The sequence below is a fragment of the Hetaerina americana genome, unplaced genomic scaffold (genome assembly GCF_022747635.1).
Source record: "Hetaerina americana unplaced genomic scaffold, ioHetAmer1.1.p SCAF_8, whole genome shotgun sequence".
NCBI lineage: Eukaryota > Metazoa > Arthropoda > Insecta > Odonata > Calopterygidae > Hetaerina > Hetaerina americana.
Window position 1 is genome coordinate 25,415,712 of NW_027287427.1, and position 15,887 is coordinate 25,431,598.

Sequence of the window (15,887 nt, forward strand, 5' to 3'; positions counted from 1 at the left end):
GAATTTCCAGTAAGTTACTCTCAACGAAAAGATCATTACTACAAACATAATCCGACAACACTCCCAATTTACACCACGACAGAAACACTTAATTGAATCCACTTATGAAGCGGACGTAACGTAATATTTTAAAGCGCAGACGATAGGGAAATCGCCCATTATTAAACGGCTGCGGGAAAAACTCGCCCGGAACAGGGAATAAAAACACGACGCCAACGCTAAGTGTGGCAGAAGAGCCCGTCGAGGAGTGAGAGGGGAAGTTTGAGCGGAGACGACCAGGTGAGGGGAGGGAAAGGCGGACGTGACAGAACAAGTCAAACCGAAGGTTTGCGGAGGGATGAGTTGATATGGACCGGTCTGGAGAAAGGCAGCCAGCAGCATCAAGAGTGAAGGGAGCATGTAAGTGATGATAGTGAGAGTGTGGAGGAAGCAAGAAAGAGGTCATTTCGGAATGCATGGAGACGGGGTGAGGGGGCTTCGCCGAAGAGAAAGCAATTGCCGGGCACCTCGCGCCAGAAGCCGAGGCTCGCCGCTTTGCCTGCCGGCGCGAATCCACCAAACTCACTTCCTCACACGCGCGAGACAAACCAGAGTCGTGTTTTCGTGAGAAGGCCGACGACGGAGGAGGTGGGCGACAGCCCGTGGGGTTGCGAAGCAGTGCAATGCCACTTCTACCGTTCCGTCTACAGATTCCACGCGTACTTAAATGCCCATTGCGGATAAGAATCTGACACGGAATCGAAAAATGAAATGCTCACCGGGGCGCCGAAAAGGGCCATTTCTTTTAACGCCGCAGAAACCTCAGAAGCCTAACTAAGGAACGAGTAAAAAATGGACGCAGATCTTTAGACAGTAGCGATGTATAATCCCGCAATCAGATACCAGCTCGTTCCAAGATTTCTTGTGGACCTTGCCACATGCAGCCTTTGTTTTTCACCGGACGCTTTCGCTGCCATTCCAGATAGCGTTCTCTGGTCAGAATGGGATAATAAAGAATGCATCAAAGAAAATCTAACATGACTGTAAAATTCAATGAAAAGATTTTTCAAAAATTTTGCCTCACGATTTAAATTTTTTTAATTTTGTTGATTTTTTCGATTATTTTTAAATCCATACGTAATAAAATGGAGCAGAATACCACAGAAATATTTCAACGCTTATACGCCCTTAAACAGGATCGCTGGTTGGTGCTCAGACGCATTTACACAAGTTGTAACCATTCTACATCCATGCAACCAAAAGGGTCGTAGGAAACGACGGCCACTTATGTAACATAGCAAGGGCATCCATTTTCAATAAGAAATTACATTCAAGACACTTTTTAAAAGTCCGGAAATAATTTTGCGAGCGAAAGAAAACTTTATAGCGGGCCAGCTTTCAATAATGAAGGTTGGATCGTGAAAAAAATATTTTCAAACGGAAAATAACTTTCGAATCCAACAAGACCCATTCGAATTTAAACAGCAAAAAGGGACTACGATAAAATTGGCTCCTTTCGTCACTGCTGCGAACGCTACGCTAAATACATACTGATGCAACAGTTATTCATTACAATAAACAATGCAGCTACCTTCCAGATCAACGTTCCTCAACTTCTGCTTCCCACTTCCAGTTCCGTAAAATCCCGAACATAGTTAAAATATAATTCAAAAAACCCAATTATTGAACCCAAATCAGTTTTTAATAATTAGTGACGACTGTTTTTTCAAAAGGATTTTTAGACGCATTAAAACAGGAGTGTGGAGAGGTTCTCTGACGATCTTTTAGGATATGAGAGTGCTCCACAGTTCCGAGTTCCAAAACACTGACCTAGAACTTTCACATCTCACACGCACTCACGCGTCTATTGTCAATATAGTGTATCATTATCGCCAGAAATATTCACGAGGCACATTGGACTCACGCCATGAACTCACTAGCGATTCGAGGATATGGTGAGGACACTTTCCAAGGCTATGAAGATCTCCAATAGTTCTCAACTGGCCTCGAGCATCGACTCCGCAAAACAAATTCGCACGAGTTAACGTTTTTCCGAAAGGGCGGCCGCCCGAGACGCGAAAGCCGACCTTTTCTCTCGGCTAATGCGCTTAAGCGGATCTATCGAGACCAAACGCTACATTTCCTCGGATATTGCATCCGCTTACGTGGCGGTCGGCGAGGACTGAAAGGAGTCACGGAAGACCGAAGGAAGCCGTGCGCTTGGAAATAAAAAAAATCAAATCGCAATGCAAATCAATCGATAAGGTTCGTAATCCAATGATTACTGACAGATACCATGCTATTTCATTGCATAGACATTTGATGAAATATTTACAGATTTAAGGCTCCTACCCTCTCGCTGAAAAGGTGGCAAATCAACTTCGAAGATTATATAGAATTGGCAAACCTTTGCTAAACTAAACTTAGGAAAGCAAAACAAGACAGAAATATCTTCAGTCCGAATGGGTCGTTAAATTAACTTAAACCAGATATCCACAAACTTACGGTTCCATTAATTAATCAGATCAATGCATTTTTCAAATACACCAACGGGAAGTTACGTAATTCATTTAATTGGGCCGGTAAAAAGCAAGCACAAAATATTATATATGTATTCTGAGAACGTCAGCGGCTGACAAAAATTTGTCACATGATTTTTGGGCGAGTTGGTACTTAACTTTCGGCTTAAAATTCAGGGTTCGACAGGTAGGTGAACCAGATTGAACGAAGGAAAAAATGCATGGGCACGATTTCTTTTAAGCGATGAGTACCAGCAGGCGCTTATATTCAAACTGTGCATTATTTATAAATTTGCAATATTTATAAATTTGGAATTATCTAATGCACTGCTATTCCTCATTAGTCACCATTAGAACTGCTTAATACTCTAATGCCCGTAACATTCCACCTAAAACAACATTTCAGCAAGCACTGACTCGAGCAGGGCAAGGTCCAGGGTTGGGGCCCTTGGCAAAATGTAGTAAATAAATTCCATGCAGTGAGAAATATATTGATATGAGAAATTAATTGTTCCATATATTGGGGTATAATAATCGCCTGAATGAAATTTCGGTAAATTTCATGCGGCTAAGTAATCTACAGCCACCCTATCCTGTATTGAGAATTTAACACGCCGTAGAGCTTGGTCCAAGACGCATTCCATCCATGCCTATCAAAACGAAAAGACTGATCTCTGTCATGGTGAAGACATTTCTTCATAGTTCCACGATTTTTAATAAAGCCCATTCCATTTACGGGAGAAATGTACACAATCAATTAAAAATAGAATAATAAATAAAAATTACTTCGAACTTTCCACTTAAGTTTTATTTTCACAATTTGTCGACACCTTGTTTAAGGCATTAAAACCTGGGCCGAGAACATTAATCTAAATGGACTTGAAACGCTATCTTTATAAGTTCTTCGGCAATGGACGAGTCCCATAAAGCAAATCCACAAGTCGCGCTTTCCAACAAATGGCTTTATTCTTGAGTAAACCCACAGTATTCACCGGTCATAATCGCCATATTAATTCTCCCTACCCATGAATGGAGAGGGACTAATAACTTGATTTTCCTAATCAAGAATAATTTATAAGAAATAGAATTAACTAATTATAATTCGAATATACCTAATGGAAACACGCACATTCTTTCACGGTGTATTATTTTTTCATTAAAAAAGGCATAACTGTTTCGACCGAATGGTAGTCGCTCTCATCATTTCGGTTCATTATCGAAAATAAAATAAGAACCTTTATCAAAATGTTTCACCATTCCCACTGGGACCATAATTTTACAGCCGAAATATTTACAATTCAACAGCAAATGGCTTAAAATCCCAATAACTCGTCCCAGAATAAGAGAAAACATATGCATTTTTAATAACCTCCTCCTGTTTATAACTCCAATTATCCATTTGTTCCGATCGATTTTAGCTACCATCAAAAACTTTACTTTCAAAGTAATATTAGCCTCCAAAATAACATTTTTATGCCTCGATATCAAGCACAATACTTTAAATTGTGACGTGCTGCCCTTATATGTTGATGCAAAATCCATTCATTATATCTCTGCCCAACTACTAACTACTTTACACGAAAAGTAAAAAAAAACTAGCTCGGTTAAGATATTTCTCACGATGCACTTTGATAAAGGTTGGTGCAATTTGGAATGGAATCATAAAAAAATCAATTTTCCTAAGCGTTTAACTCATAAGAAAGAAGCGTTGAACTTGTGAATACACACAAAAGACAAAACGCAAATATTTACAGTTTTAGTTCCCATCACGTGCCGAATGATGTCGCCACCATCTCTTCCCGGTGAAGCGCCATTGTAACTCTTATTTACCTTTTGATATTCAACGTGCACTAACATAAACAAGCACTTTCAACGCACGAAAGATGAAATTACGAACAGCTTGGTTTAATACTGAAGGAAATGCAATATACTTAGATAATTAACGCCGAACTATCCCAATAAGGACTAATTAAAAACAATTTTCATGCCTCCATCAAAAAAACTTATTTTTACACCAAATACAGGCTAGGAAAACATATGCACTAAAGAACTTTCATCAGACAGTATACCATATAACGGCAACATCAACCGGCAGCGGCAAGCCGGTTAAGTTGTTGAGTTCGAAGCTATGCTGGCGGATCGATAATACATTGGACGCTAGCTGTTCAATTTCAACCAACATAAAATTCCAGCACTACCAAAGCGCAAAGTAAGCAAACATTTCAGCAGGCAGTTCTCTGTACTAAATATAAATGATTTCCAACATTACTATACAGCTACACGAAACATTTTCTCTACTTTTACACAACCAACTCCGTGAAATATACAACTCAGCATCAACATGAGTGTGACTATAACCTTTGAGAAGATGCTCAACTAAACTCAAGATCACCTTCTTCGCATCGTCCTACAGGTGGTCTACGATCTATTCTGAGACGTGATCTAGATCCTCACTAAGATAACCTATCCGGACTTCAGTTCGCGGTTTATGTTTGCAACCATCACAATACATGTATGGTCGAGAAAAAATAGAGTTGATGGAACTCAACAAAAACTAAAAATCAAACTACTACTATTAATGAAGGCACATATGCACAGTCTGTTACACTTCCACCGTAAAGAAACCACCACTCACAAACAGCCATGAGTCACTGCTACATATTTTAATTCAATTTAAAAAAATGTCAACATATTCTTACCTGGCATAAGAGGAAAATGGAACAAATCAGTCGCCTCTCCGAATCAGGACTATAAAGAAAAGAAAAACTTGTATTTTACCATGCTCAATATTTCACTCAAACACAAAATATGATGGTTACACAACAATGCAACGTGATTCCAATGTAAACAAACAGCTAAAACAAGGCAAAAATATAAACAAGACATTTCACGAATTCACAACAGCATTACGATTGAGGTGCATGAAAAGAGTACCCCTACTTCCCCTTGCCTACCTAAGCCGCTGAACCGTAGAGAAGAGAATTGATCGGAGGAAGCAGCTTCCGGAGTAAGGCAGTCATGAGAAGCGTCCGAAGCTGCACTAACGTGAAAATGGTTAAAAAAAATAACCGTCCAACAAACCCTCGGGGGAGTAACTTTTGAGTGTCCTTCAACTCACTAGAAATATATGTCCACACACGCGTTCATCACCAAACACAACGAGTAACAATTCAACGATTGCAAACATAAATTCACCGAGGACGCCGTGTACGCCGCCATTCGCCATGGGCCACATCCCGGCAACATGGCCGGGGGAAGACCGCGTCTCGAGAGCTGCCCCCCTCCCCTTCCCTCGCACCCCCTCCAGTCCGCCAACCCCTCTAAACCAAGCAGGGGGAAAGGCGGCGGGGGTCTTTCCCCCTGCGCAGCCGCCGCCCCCGGCAGGGCACCCGGCGTGCGTGCCAGCCAGGCCACCCACACCCGAGCGATGCGGGCTGCGATGGAGACCGGGGGAAGGAAGGGGCAAAGCGGGGATTCGGCATTGACCTTGTGAGCTGTGACGGGGGCAAAAAGGAGCCACTGGGGAGCAGGCGGCGGATGGCGGGGGCGGGTGCAGAGCGATGAAACGACGGGTCCCCTCACCGAGGTGCGCTCCATAGAAAGGAAGCGAGGATCCACCGACGCGGCACACCAAGCCCAAAACTCTGCGCCTAGAGCCGGGCGACTTAATTCACGAATAAACAAACCCTTCCCCAAATGTCTCATGGGAGCAGCTCTCCCTGAGCAAGCTTCCCTTGGCAGGGAAAGGAGTTTACGTGGCGAGGGTACCTGAGGCACCCAGATACAATCAATTCCTGTATCAAGTCGTCATAATTTCGGCTCCCCATGGACGCGTATCATCAATCACAAGAATAATTCAATTCTTACCTAAACTGAATGGTAACAAGGTGTTAACACTACCTTCTGGGTGTCATGAAACAGGAGCATTTAACAACGAAATTTTGAACGACCACTAGTTATCCATTTCACAAACTACCCCATATGATGGTGCAGTACATATTATAGATCTTTCATACAAAATATGGTTCTGCTATGGGCTCGCGAAAGTTGTTCACATACTTGAGGTCTTCTGCACTTTATGACTATAACAAAAACATAAAAGCACATGCTTCACTAAAAATATATATTGGCAAGACGTCCAAATATTCAAGATACAAACAATAAAGAAAAGGAGCGCTCTAATAATTGAAACCTAAACATCACTGAGGTCATATATCATTCAGAATATCAAAATATTTCAAAACCCTTACCATTACATGAAAGCACTTATCCTAACAATCCTTGCCAAGCACCATCGTGACATTTCACCTGTTCGGGTATGACGCCGTAATTGTTTTAAATGCATTTTCTACGGCCATCAATACTAAAAAATGAACCATTTTTCAAGGAATAAATGCTGCACATTTACATCAAATCATTCTAGATAAGTAACAAAATGGGCTAAATCATCTTCATTTATTTACATTTGTCGAAATTTGGTAATATACACTATACTTGCTGTTATTTGTTACGATTGACATGAACGAAATCTATGAATAATGTGAACCAACTTGTACGTAACATTTCCGTCACATGTACACACAAATAGTGCAAATAAAAACTTTCAAGGGCATATTGCTAACGTTCAACACGTGACAGAACGCACGGTCGGACAAGGACCGCGATCATTTGGTGGGCTGGGCACTAACTACTGGCCTTATCTAGAAAGGAAAATAGATAAACATCCATAGTCCAATAAAAGGTTATCAGACATTGACGTCAAAACCTGATGAAATATGAAAACTAAAAACAGGATATGCACTTTCTCTTAATAAAAGAACGATATGATAATACATTCATGATGAGCTCCGCACTATTTAAAGAATCACACCGGGAAATAAAGTCATAGCGCCGAGATTTACAAATTATTTCTTAAATATTTCCCTTTTCATTAATGCTGCAAACTTGGGAGACTAATTTTTTCGAAACAAACGGACGGGCAATCAGGATAAATTGACGAAAGCATATTTTAAAATATCCATTCCCACAATGTTCCAAAATTAAGGCTATCCTTCACTAGAAGCCCTGAATATTAATACGGGATCGAGATGACAACATACAGCACGTATGTTGTCATCTCGATCGATGCGTGCATACAGCATACAACATGCATTTCGCATGCTGCGTTTTGCGACAGTAAAGTTTCTACGAACCGAGTCCAGTGCATTGGCCTTGGGTCACTAATCTACTAAGTCTACGAATTACGATTCTAAAACAAACTTCTGCGGTAGTCCAGGGGTAGAGAGCGTTGGACTAATTACCGGAGGGCCCGGGTTCGATTCCCGGGCCAGCCTCTCTGGGCACATGCAGCTCCACCCAAGCCATGTGATCTTCCGGGTACCAGATCTTCTTGGGAATCCATAATCGGCACAGGGAAAGGAACTGGCCCCCCTACCCTGATGTGTGAATTTCACACGCCGTCGGTCTTGGTACTGGGTAAAATCTAACATCACACCTACCAAATCGATCTTCGGGTTGATTACTGTGTTTATGGTTATTTTTAAATTGTTTATAAATCATGAGGCTGACTAGGAACTATTTTCATCTGAGAATAACGGAGAGGAAACGGTCATGTAGTGGAAATATACGGGAAACGCTATGAGCCCAACTCCACAGCTTTGTAATTTGCCATTAAATTTGGGAGTACGGCTTCTGTTCCAGTCAAGTTGAAGTGGGAAAAAAATGAGTTCAAAAACCTATCGGTCCGGTAATCCATTTCTGTATTTCTCACACAGGTCAGGCAGATTCCAGTTATCAGGTGTTCGGACGATGGATTCGGTTCTAGGAAGAAACTCCTCACCAAAAGGTTTCACATTTATTCTACGAGACCAACTCGCTTCGTGTTTATCTCTGACGCTCCCATTCCGAAGTAAGCTCACCAAAATTGACTCGAGTTATACCGCAACAATATTTTGTAATTTTTCAACTCACGGAGCCCAACCGTGACTTCCGCAGCATTGATCGCAATCAATAAATATGAAGGCGTACCAAAAAAACAATACTCAATCGTTTAGTCACACAAACTGCAGGTAATTCCCGGAGGATCCCTGTTTTGCAAAACCACAAATTTCATATGAAACCCCAAGCAAGTTATACACACGGAAAACCAGCAGTTACCGTAGATAAAAGGTCAGGAAAAGCAGAGGAATTATTTACTTGACCCCTTTTAAGGGTATAAAAGAAGAATCGCAAATGCCCATTTCGACATTAAATTGTTAATGAAATACTATCAGTAGATATATAATGTATTATTCAACCTATCCTTAAGAATCGTACTGAAAGTGTATCACCGAACAATAACCAGTCTTGAAAGCATGTGAGCCTAGTAGTCACGCTATTATTTTTTTGTATTTTTTTGCATCCTGCAAGCCATCGCTAGGGTGCGTGGCAGGGGGTGAATACACACCAGACTAATTTTGACCCGTACATGACCCTACCGCGGTCGGATAATGATATTATGAATCCTTACCGTTCGTGGAAAAAATGACATCTTGAATCTATCTGTTCTAAATTTAATCTTTCTAATTTTATTGGCATGACCTTACCTACCATAATAGGATGGGGGTAATAATACAAGCGAAGAATTAATCTGTGATTAAATCTTCGCTAAATTGAGTGATTCCCGGCCTAACTGCTCCAATATTTTGGATACGATAATGAGTATATCATATCGTTTGCCATATCTAGCTGCCCGCAATCAATCCAACTTCGTGAGGATCCCTTAGAGCAGAATATTCTAAATGAGGCCTTATCAGCTAAACATAACATTTCTCTTTGACCTTTTCATCACATTTACCCTGTGCACCTACAATGAATCCTAATTTTTGCTAGCTTGTCCACATATTCCCCGTATGTGTTTCATCCAGGAGAGGTCGTGAGTAACGCTTTCTTAAGTTACTAGGTACGCACAAACGGCATTAACCCCTACCAGAGTAGTGAGAACACCAAGTGTAAAACACTGTCCTTCCGATAAACCGGTAGAAGAGACTCCTGGGACGTTGACAAGACACCGATAGTCAATGAGTGGGCGAATCCACAAAAGGCATTCACGAGTTAGATTATATACACGTATAATGCTAAGCGTCAAAGAAGTTACTGAGAAGTCGCGTAATGAAAAATATGGAAGTAACGGTAGTTTCCAACAGCTAGCTGAACATGCACCTCGGTACCTTCCCTGGGGCATATACGCCCGAGTGTACGTGTTTATACATGTACCCTTAATAAATATGCATTATGTGAATATTTAAAGATCAAAGGCTCGTGTCCTAATACCCATTGTCACAGACCCTTGAGGCGGTTACCGGGGCATTATGTAGAAATAGATGAAATTTAGTGTTCAGCGCAAGACGAACACGCTCTTCCCACGAACACATTTCTGAGCACACACACAATATATCCCTGACGCACATTTAAAAATTAGCCACCTGGGCCCACATTACCATCTCGTAACACTTTCTTCTCCAGAATGTCTAAAACTTATTGTTCGGCTTGACTCATCTACCCTGGTTGCAGCCGACCTCCTGAAAACTAATACATAGATTAAGCATTACGAAACGATGAGGGTTCAAGTGACCGGTGCACGTTAAGAGACAATCTGCGACCTTAACAAATGAGTCAAATACAATAAGACAATGACACCCATTCCCATGTGATGGCCGCGAGAAGGATAGGCTCGAGGAGAAGCGGGTATACGGTATGCAACCGACAGCGAAGAGGAGTGAGTGCGCCAGCCAGCGCGAGGCGGTATCCAATTCCAATCGGGCGTAATGCCATGCCAAGAGAAAGGGAGAGTATGTAAGCGGGAGCTTCGCCCAGGCTGCGAGCGGTCGGGGGAGAGGAAGACAATGCTACGGTGCTCGTTGTTTATTCCAAGCACAGAGAGAATTCTTCCAGGCGATGAAAAACAAGATACGTTAAGCATTCGGAAAACACTTTACGCGAATGCGAGAAGGCTTGAAGCAGAAATGAGGCAACACCGTAAAGACAAAGTCGTTACTTATTGTTAGTCACCATACTCAGGTTCATGGAGTGAGTTCAGCGAGCATTATATGTCTCCTACAGAATGGGGGGGCCTGCCAATATTTTCTGCAACGGAATACGTACCGCTGACGCGGGCCAGTGACAAGAAGAAATACTGTCAAAACGGAACAAGTAGTTGAGTAGAACGATCTATTTACGTTCCACTAAAAGGATGGAGATGGGTTTAATGGAAACAAATTGATTTGCATACTACACGGAATGCATCATCGAAAACAGTCAGTTTTTTTAACGCTCCCCAACAGAACTCATTCATTCGTTGACCCTTGGCATTATAGAAGCAGTGTTCCGAGCTTCGCTATCTGACGTGACCTTGTCGATTTCAGCAGGAAGAAATTTCTCAGATTTCAATCGCATCCGACTACGATCGATGGCGTCCACGGATTATGCCACACGTGGCAATGACCGAAATGAAATAACCCTTCTGGGAGGCCGACTTGACCCTTCCTACACCAACTTGAAAACAAAAACATAACTCTTGACGGCCAGTGAAAACCCTCCCAGCGATCCCAACGTGCTACGAACTTCAGCCGAACGCTCGGAAAACCGGCAAAAAAATCCCCGCTGGGCACTTCTTACCTTTCGATGCGCCCTCCTAAGGTATTTTCGGAATAGACAAAACTGGACCTCGCCGAGAGCATTGCTACCTACAAGGTATCTCGGACTTGAAAGAAAAAGAAGAACAGCCAAGCCAAGAGCCAAGAGGTATGACTTCCAATTGAGAAAAGAATGGTGAGGCGTCACGTAGAACAGTTTTCTAAGTGATGAAAATTACAGATCGCCGTATCTTAATTTGCATTGTTAAAAATCAAATACTTGAACCACATAATCAACCTCTTGGAGGCGAAAAACAATTTCGCCGCACGTATTCAACTCCTATAAAGTTTATTTTAAATGGCAAAAGCTCAAAAACGATTCGCACGAAAGCGTTTGGCGCATCCATTCATGAAGAAATTAAGGGCACATGCTTAGGCGCACGTACAATGATATTGAGAAAAAGGAAACGACATTATAAGTCCCAAGAGACTAACGATCTTGGGCACATTGTGACGTTTAATTACTAAATCAACCTGAAATTATTCGATCACACCCGAATCTACTTCCCCAAAAATTCATTCTTTGCCCTCTAGAGTAAACTTTCAACAGTTCACCATCTTCCATAAAAACTGGGCGAGCTAGGTTATCTCGTAGGGCCCACCATTGATAATTATTACGGCCGCATCCAAGTATAAGTATATGTAGGCAGTGCCAACATAACTAAGCTGCTACGGGTCGACAAGTAAGAAGTTCGTGGGAAATAAATGAACCTAATCATGACAAAAGAAAGAATGAACGCTGACCAAATAAAATTGCACTAAATGAATTAGGCAACATAAAACTTCGATCAAATCTTGAACATTTACAACTTTATGATTAAACAAGCATTGGATTAGATTGGTCCCGCTAAAACGACAGTTCACGGTTATTATTGGACCAGAAAAGTCCAACAATTGACCCGCCAGAGCTAATACGAGTAGGTAAAATAAAATTGATGCTGGTGTGAATGCTATACTATACAGCCGATAAAATCTCCAACGTATTAATTTAATCGCTCCTTTTCGATCTCCGCTCCGATAAGTATAGGGTGGTATACAATTTATTTCAGGCACACCCCTGCACCTCGAATATTTTATTATTCCTTCAATTAGCCTCAGGTAAATTCACAAGTGTTGATTCGGCAGACAATAAGATACGAAAGAAACTTCTGGGCCTCGCGAGATGGTTCGACTCATGGACAAATAAAAACCTTTAACATCAAGGAATCAACACTGAAAAACCATTAAAAACCTATTGGAGACTGAAGAGGTCCCAGTGAGCTACGCCTAGTACGGAGAATCGCTCTCATATTAAAATCGTATGCAACCGTCACCTTGAAGAAAAAGGAAGGAAAAATCACGGCTAGGAAAAAAATGATTAATTTTATTTACAACCGCGTAAACGATTGGAGCTGAAAAGGCACGCTCCAATCGATTGCGCCACAAGCTGAATCAAAAATCTCACCGACGAACATTTGAGCTCGAAAACCATATATTAAACATCCAAACCTCAACAACGGACAGGTTAACAACATGCATCCGCTTCCGAAAATAGCTCATGAAAAACAAAGTGGGGGCCACGCGAAAACTGCGCTCGGAGGAGGAATGCCGACACAGAGAGATGGCACAGCTGAAGTGAATTCATACTCCTCTCTCCACACGAGTCGCCGTCGGTTTAAAATTGCGATGGGCGGAAGAGAGAGGCATTGGGACTGGCTTGTGGGGTGGACGGAGGATCGGCCAAGGAGAGAGAGAAAACGGAATAAGGTGGCGGAGACGAGGGGAAAAGGATGTGGGAGAGAAGGGAAAAACGAAAGAGGACGGGGAAGAAACTTGGGAGGGCGGAGGAGACGAGAAGGGAGAGTTACGGTAGGGGAATGGGGCGGGTGGGTAGGAGAGGATATTCAGGACCGGGGGGAAGGGAAGGAGTGAGGGAAATGAGGTGCGCAGGAGGGGGAATTTAAGGGGAAGAGCGAATTGAAACGGGTTGGAGGAGGATTGAGGTGCGGGACCGGGGGTGTTGGGGAGGGAACACAGACTCGGGAGGTGGGGCCGGCGATGTGAGGAGGAAGGGGTTGTGACGACTCATTATGGAGCAGGGAGGGTGGGCTCACGGAGTCCGGGGGAGGGAGTGGGAGGACCATTTCCTCATCCCCCTCTTCCCCCACGAACACCGGACCAGTCCGCCAGTGCAGACCGGCCAGCCTCCCTTCCCTTCAAGGCTGACCGCCGTCTGGTTTGTTGTTGCTCCGTGGGCATGACAAAGGGGAGCACTCCACTCAGTCAGTGGGTCGTCTTTTTCTGCAAAAAGAGCGAACAAAAGGAAAAAAAATCCCTCGAGTTGACGATGGGGATGGTGAGGGAATGATGAGGGGATGGTGAGGAGACGGTGGAGCTGGTGGGGTGGGGGTTGAGGGGAAGGATTGAGTTGATCGAGGGAGGGGGTTTGTGGCGGTTGGAGGGGGTCCGAATCTCCCAACTCCTTGCCTTCACTTTCCCCCGACTCTCCCTCCACTCGCGTTCCGAATGGAGAGGGGGGAAAAAACTTTCGATCTTTAGCGAGTAGGTGCATTCGCGGATTCCAGTTCTCACACGCATCGGCGAACTTATTCGATCGAATCTGTTGGAAGCCATGGTAAAGGGGTTTTTTATACGTACTCTCCGCCCTGAACCCCACTGCCTCTCTCCCCTCCTTGAGGACGGATGAATGCATTCAAATTATGGGCACAGGCCACCAATCAATAATCCCTTTCCAATTAACGTAACGAGCGCTTACGAGAAAGTTATAGGGGATAGGCACAGGCGCGATTAATCACTCATTCAATTCCTAATGTAAAATCATTAGAGAAACCAAAGCACTCATCAAGTGTCGCTACCATAAAGCAGGTGCCTGATACCCTGGTAGAACAGGACCGGCGAACAAATGCGAGTTTAGATGTTCACTGTTTCTGCCAAAACCAGCATAAAATCAAATAGCAGTAGCAAATCAAGAGTCATACACACAACCGCTTCCCATGAATACTGAAAATCCGAGGACTAAAAGATGTGAACCCACTTGATTCCGTCAGTCCTATGGTAAAGAATACATTACCGATTTAAATTAATGATGAAATAAATCAAAAGGTAATTTTAAAGTTCGCTGGACGCGCAAAGAGAGCCACTCGAATTTTAAGCACGATCTGCAATCTATAACTCGAAGGAACGAGGTTCAGGAACCAACCCTTCACCATCCCCAATGCAAGAAAAATGATACGGGAGAGAGCCAAAAGCTGAAGAGGCGAAAAACTACTTCCGCCATGTCTCTATGCAAATAGAATTTAGCAAACATCACAAATTGTACCCGCCATTCCACCGAAAATCGACATGTCAGCACCTTGCCAAAAAAATAGCCAAATACTCAAACACTCGGAACAAATACGGAGAATTAACGAACCGGGAACCCCACATGAATAGGACAAGCAAACACCTTCCCGAACTGACCAGCCCGACGAGAGAAAAAAATAAAAGAGGTGAGGGTGGGAACAATCGAATCTACTAAACCAGACCACGGCAGATGTACCCGCCGCTCAGGGAAACATCGCGGCAAGACATAATGGGGTGAGTCTTCTGAGGCGAGTCCCAAGGAGGTTCGAGTGAGGAAAAGGAATGGCATGAGAAGAGAAACTGCGTGGGAGGTTGAGGGGGATTGCGAGGGGGCTACAGGGAGGGGGAGCCCAGGGGCGCCAAGAGGGCTGCCAGGGATGGGAAGGGCGCCCTAGGGAGGGAATTCTGGGTATACTCGGAGAGGCACCGGCGATCGATCTGCCAAACCCGATACAAACGCAATTATTGGGACGAAGAACGCTGAGATAGAGAGAGGAAAGAGGCAAGAGCTGTAAGGGAATGGGGTATATTTTTTGGTGGGCTGTGATCGGTGATGGAGAGAACGAATGACGAACTGGATGGGGAAAGGGGAATTGAAGAGGCTGGTGGAGCAAGGGAAGCGGCAGGGGGTGCATAAGGTGGACTGGGGTTGAGCAACAGAAAAGATTAGCTTTCATCGGGAAACCCACCGCCACATGTGAGAGTGAGCCAACAATGACCCCCTTTTCATGAAAGATGAATCCAATATGCACAAACTGCCAGGAGATAAAAATACGCGAGCACGTTAAGGTTGTCATATAAAAAAATGACCCACTCTTCTGAGTTAAATGCAGCCGTTTTTATATTGACTCAATCATCGCCATCAGACCAAAATGAAAATGGCGAAGATTCGCAACGACAATGAAATGAAATGGAATCTGATTGGAACACCTACCCTTTAGCTTGAACTTGGAAAGTTGGAGAGAGCTGAAATGTATAAAATTGAATGAAATGCATGCTAGTAATACAGCCAAGGGGATTGGGTAAAGCTGGCTGAAAGTAAAACTACCTGAGGGAACACACTATTAAACGTTTAAACTAAAAGAGAAATTTCCTCGAAACTGCAAATACATTTTTTAAATAACTATAAGAATAAAATAAAAAAATAAAATGCCTTAATATTTTTAATTGGGCACGACTGCATGATAATATCTTGCCTACCACAGCAGATTGCGAGTAACTCTTTACAGACTTAAGACAGAAAATCTTAATGCCTCAAGGAATTGGGATTAGTACTTAATACAGGCAAATGCGCAGTTTTGAAATTTGGGAACAAAAGAAGTGAGAATGACATAAATGACGAATTAGATGGTTCAATGCTAACTCCTCAGATCAA

The 15,887-nt window shown here is 43.0% G+C and overlaps 1 protein-coding gene across 1 annotated transcript in view; it reads right to left on the bottom strand.

Moving 5' to 3' along the window:
* The window catches only part of brat (brain tumor), a 121,696-nt gene that overhangs the window by 91,122 nt on the left and 14,687 nt on the right, over positions 1-15,887 (bottom strand). The window contains exon 2 of the mRNA XM_071596854.1: positions 5,198-5,246. The gene's annotated coding sequence lies outside the window, so the exon portion shown is untranslated. The remainder of the gene's footprint in view (positions 1-5,197; positions 5,247-15,887) is intronic.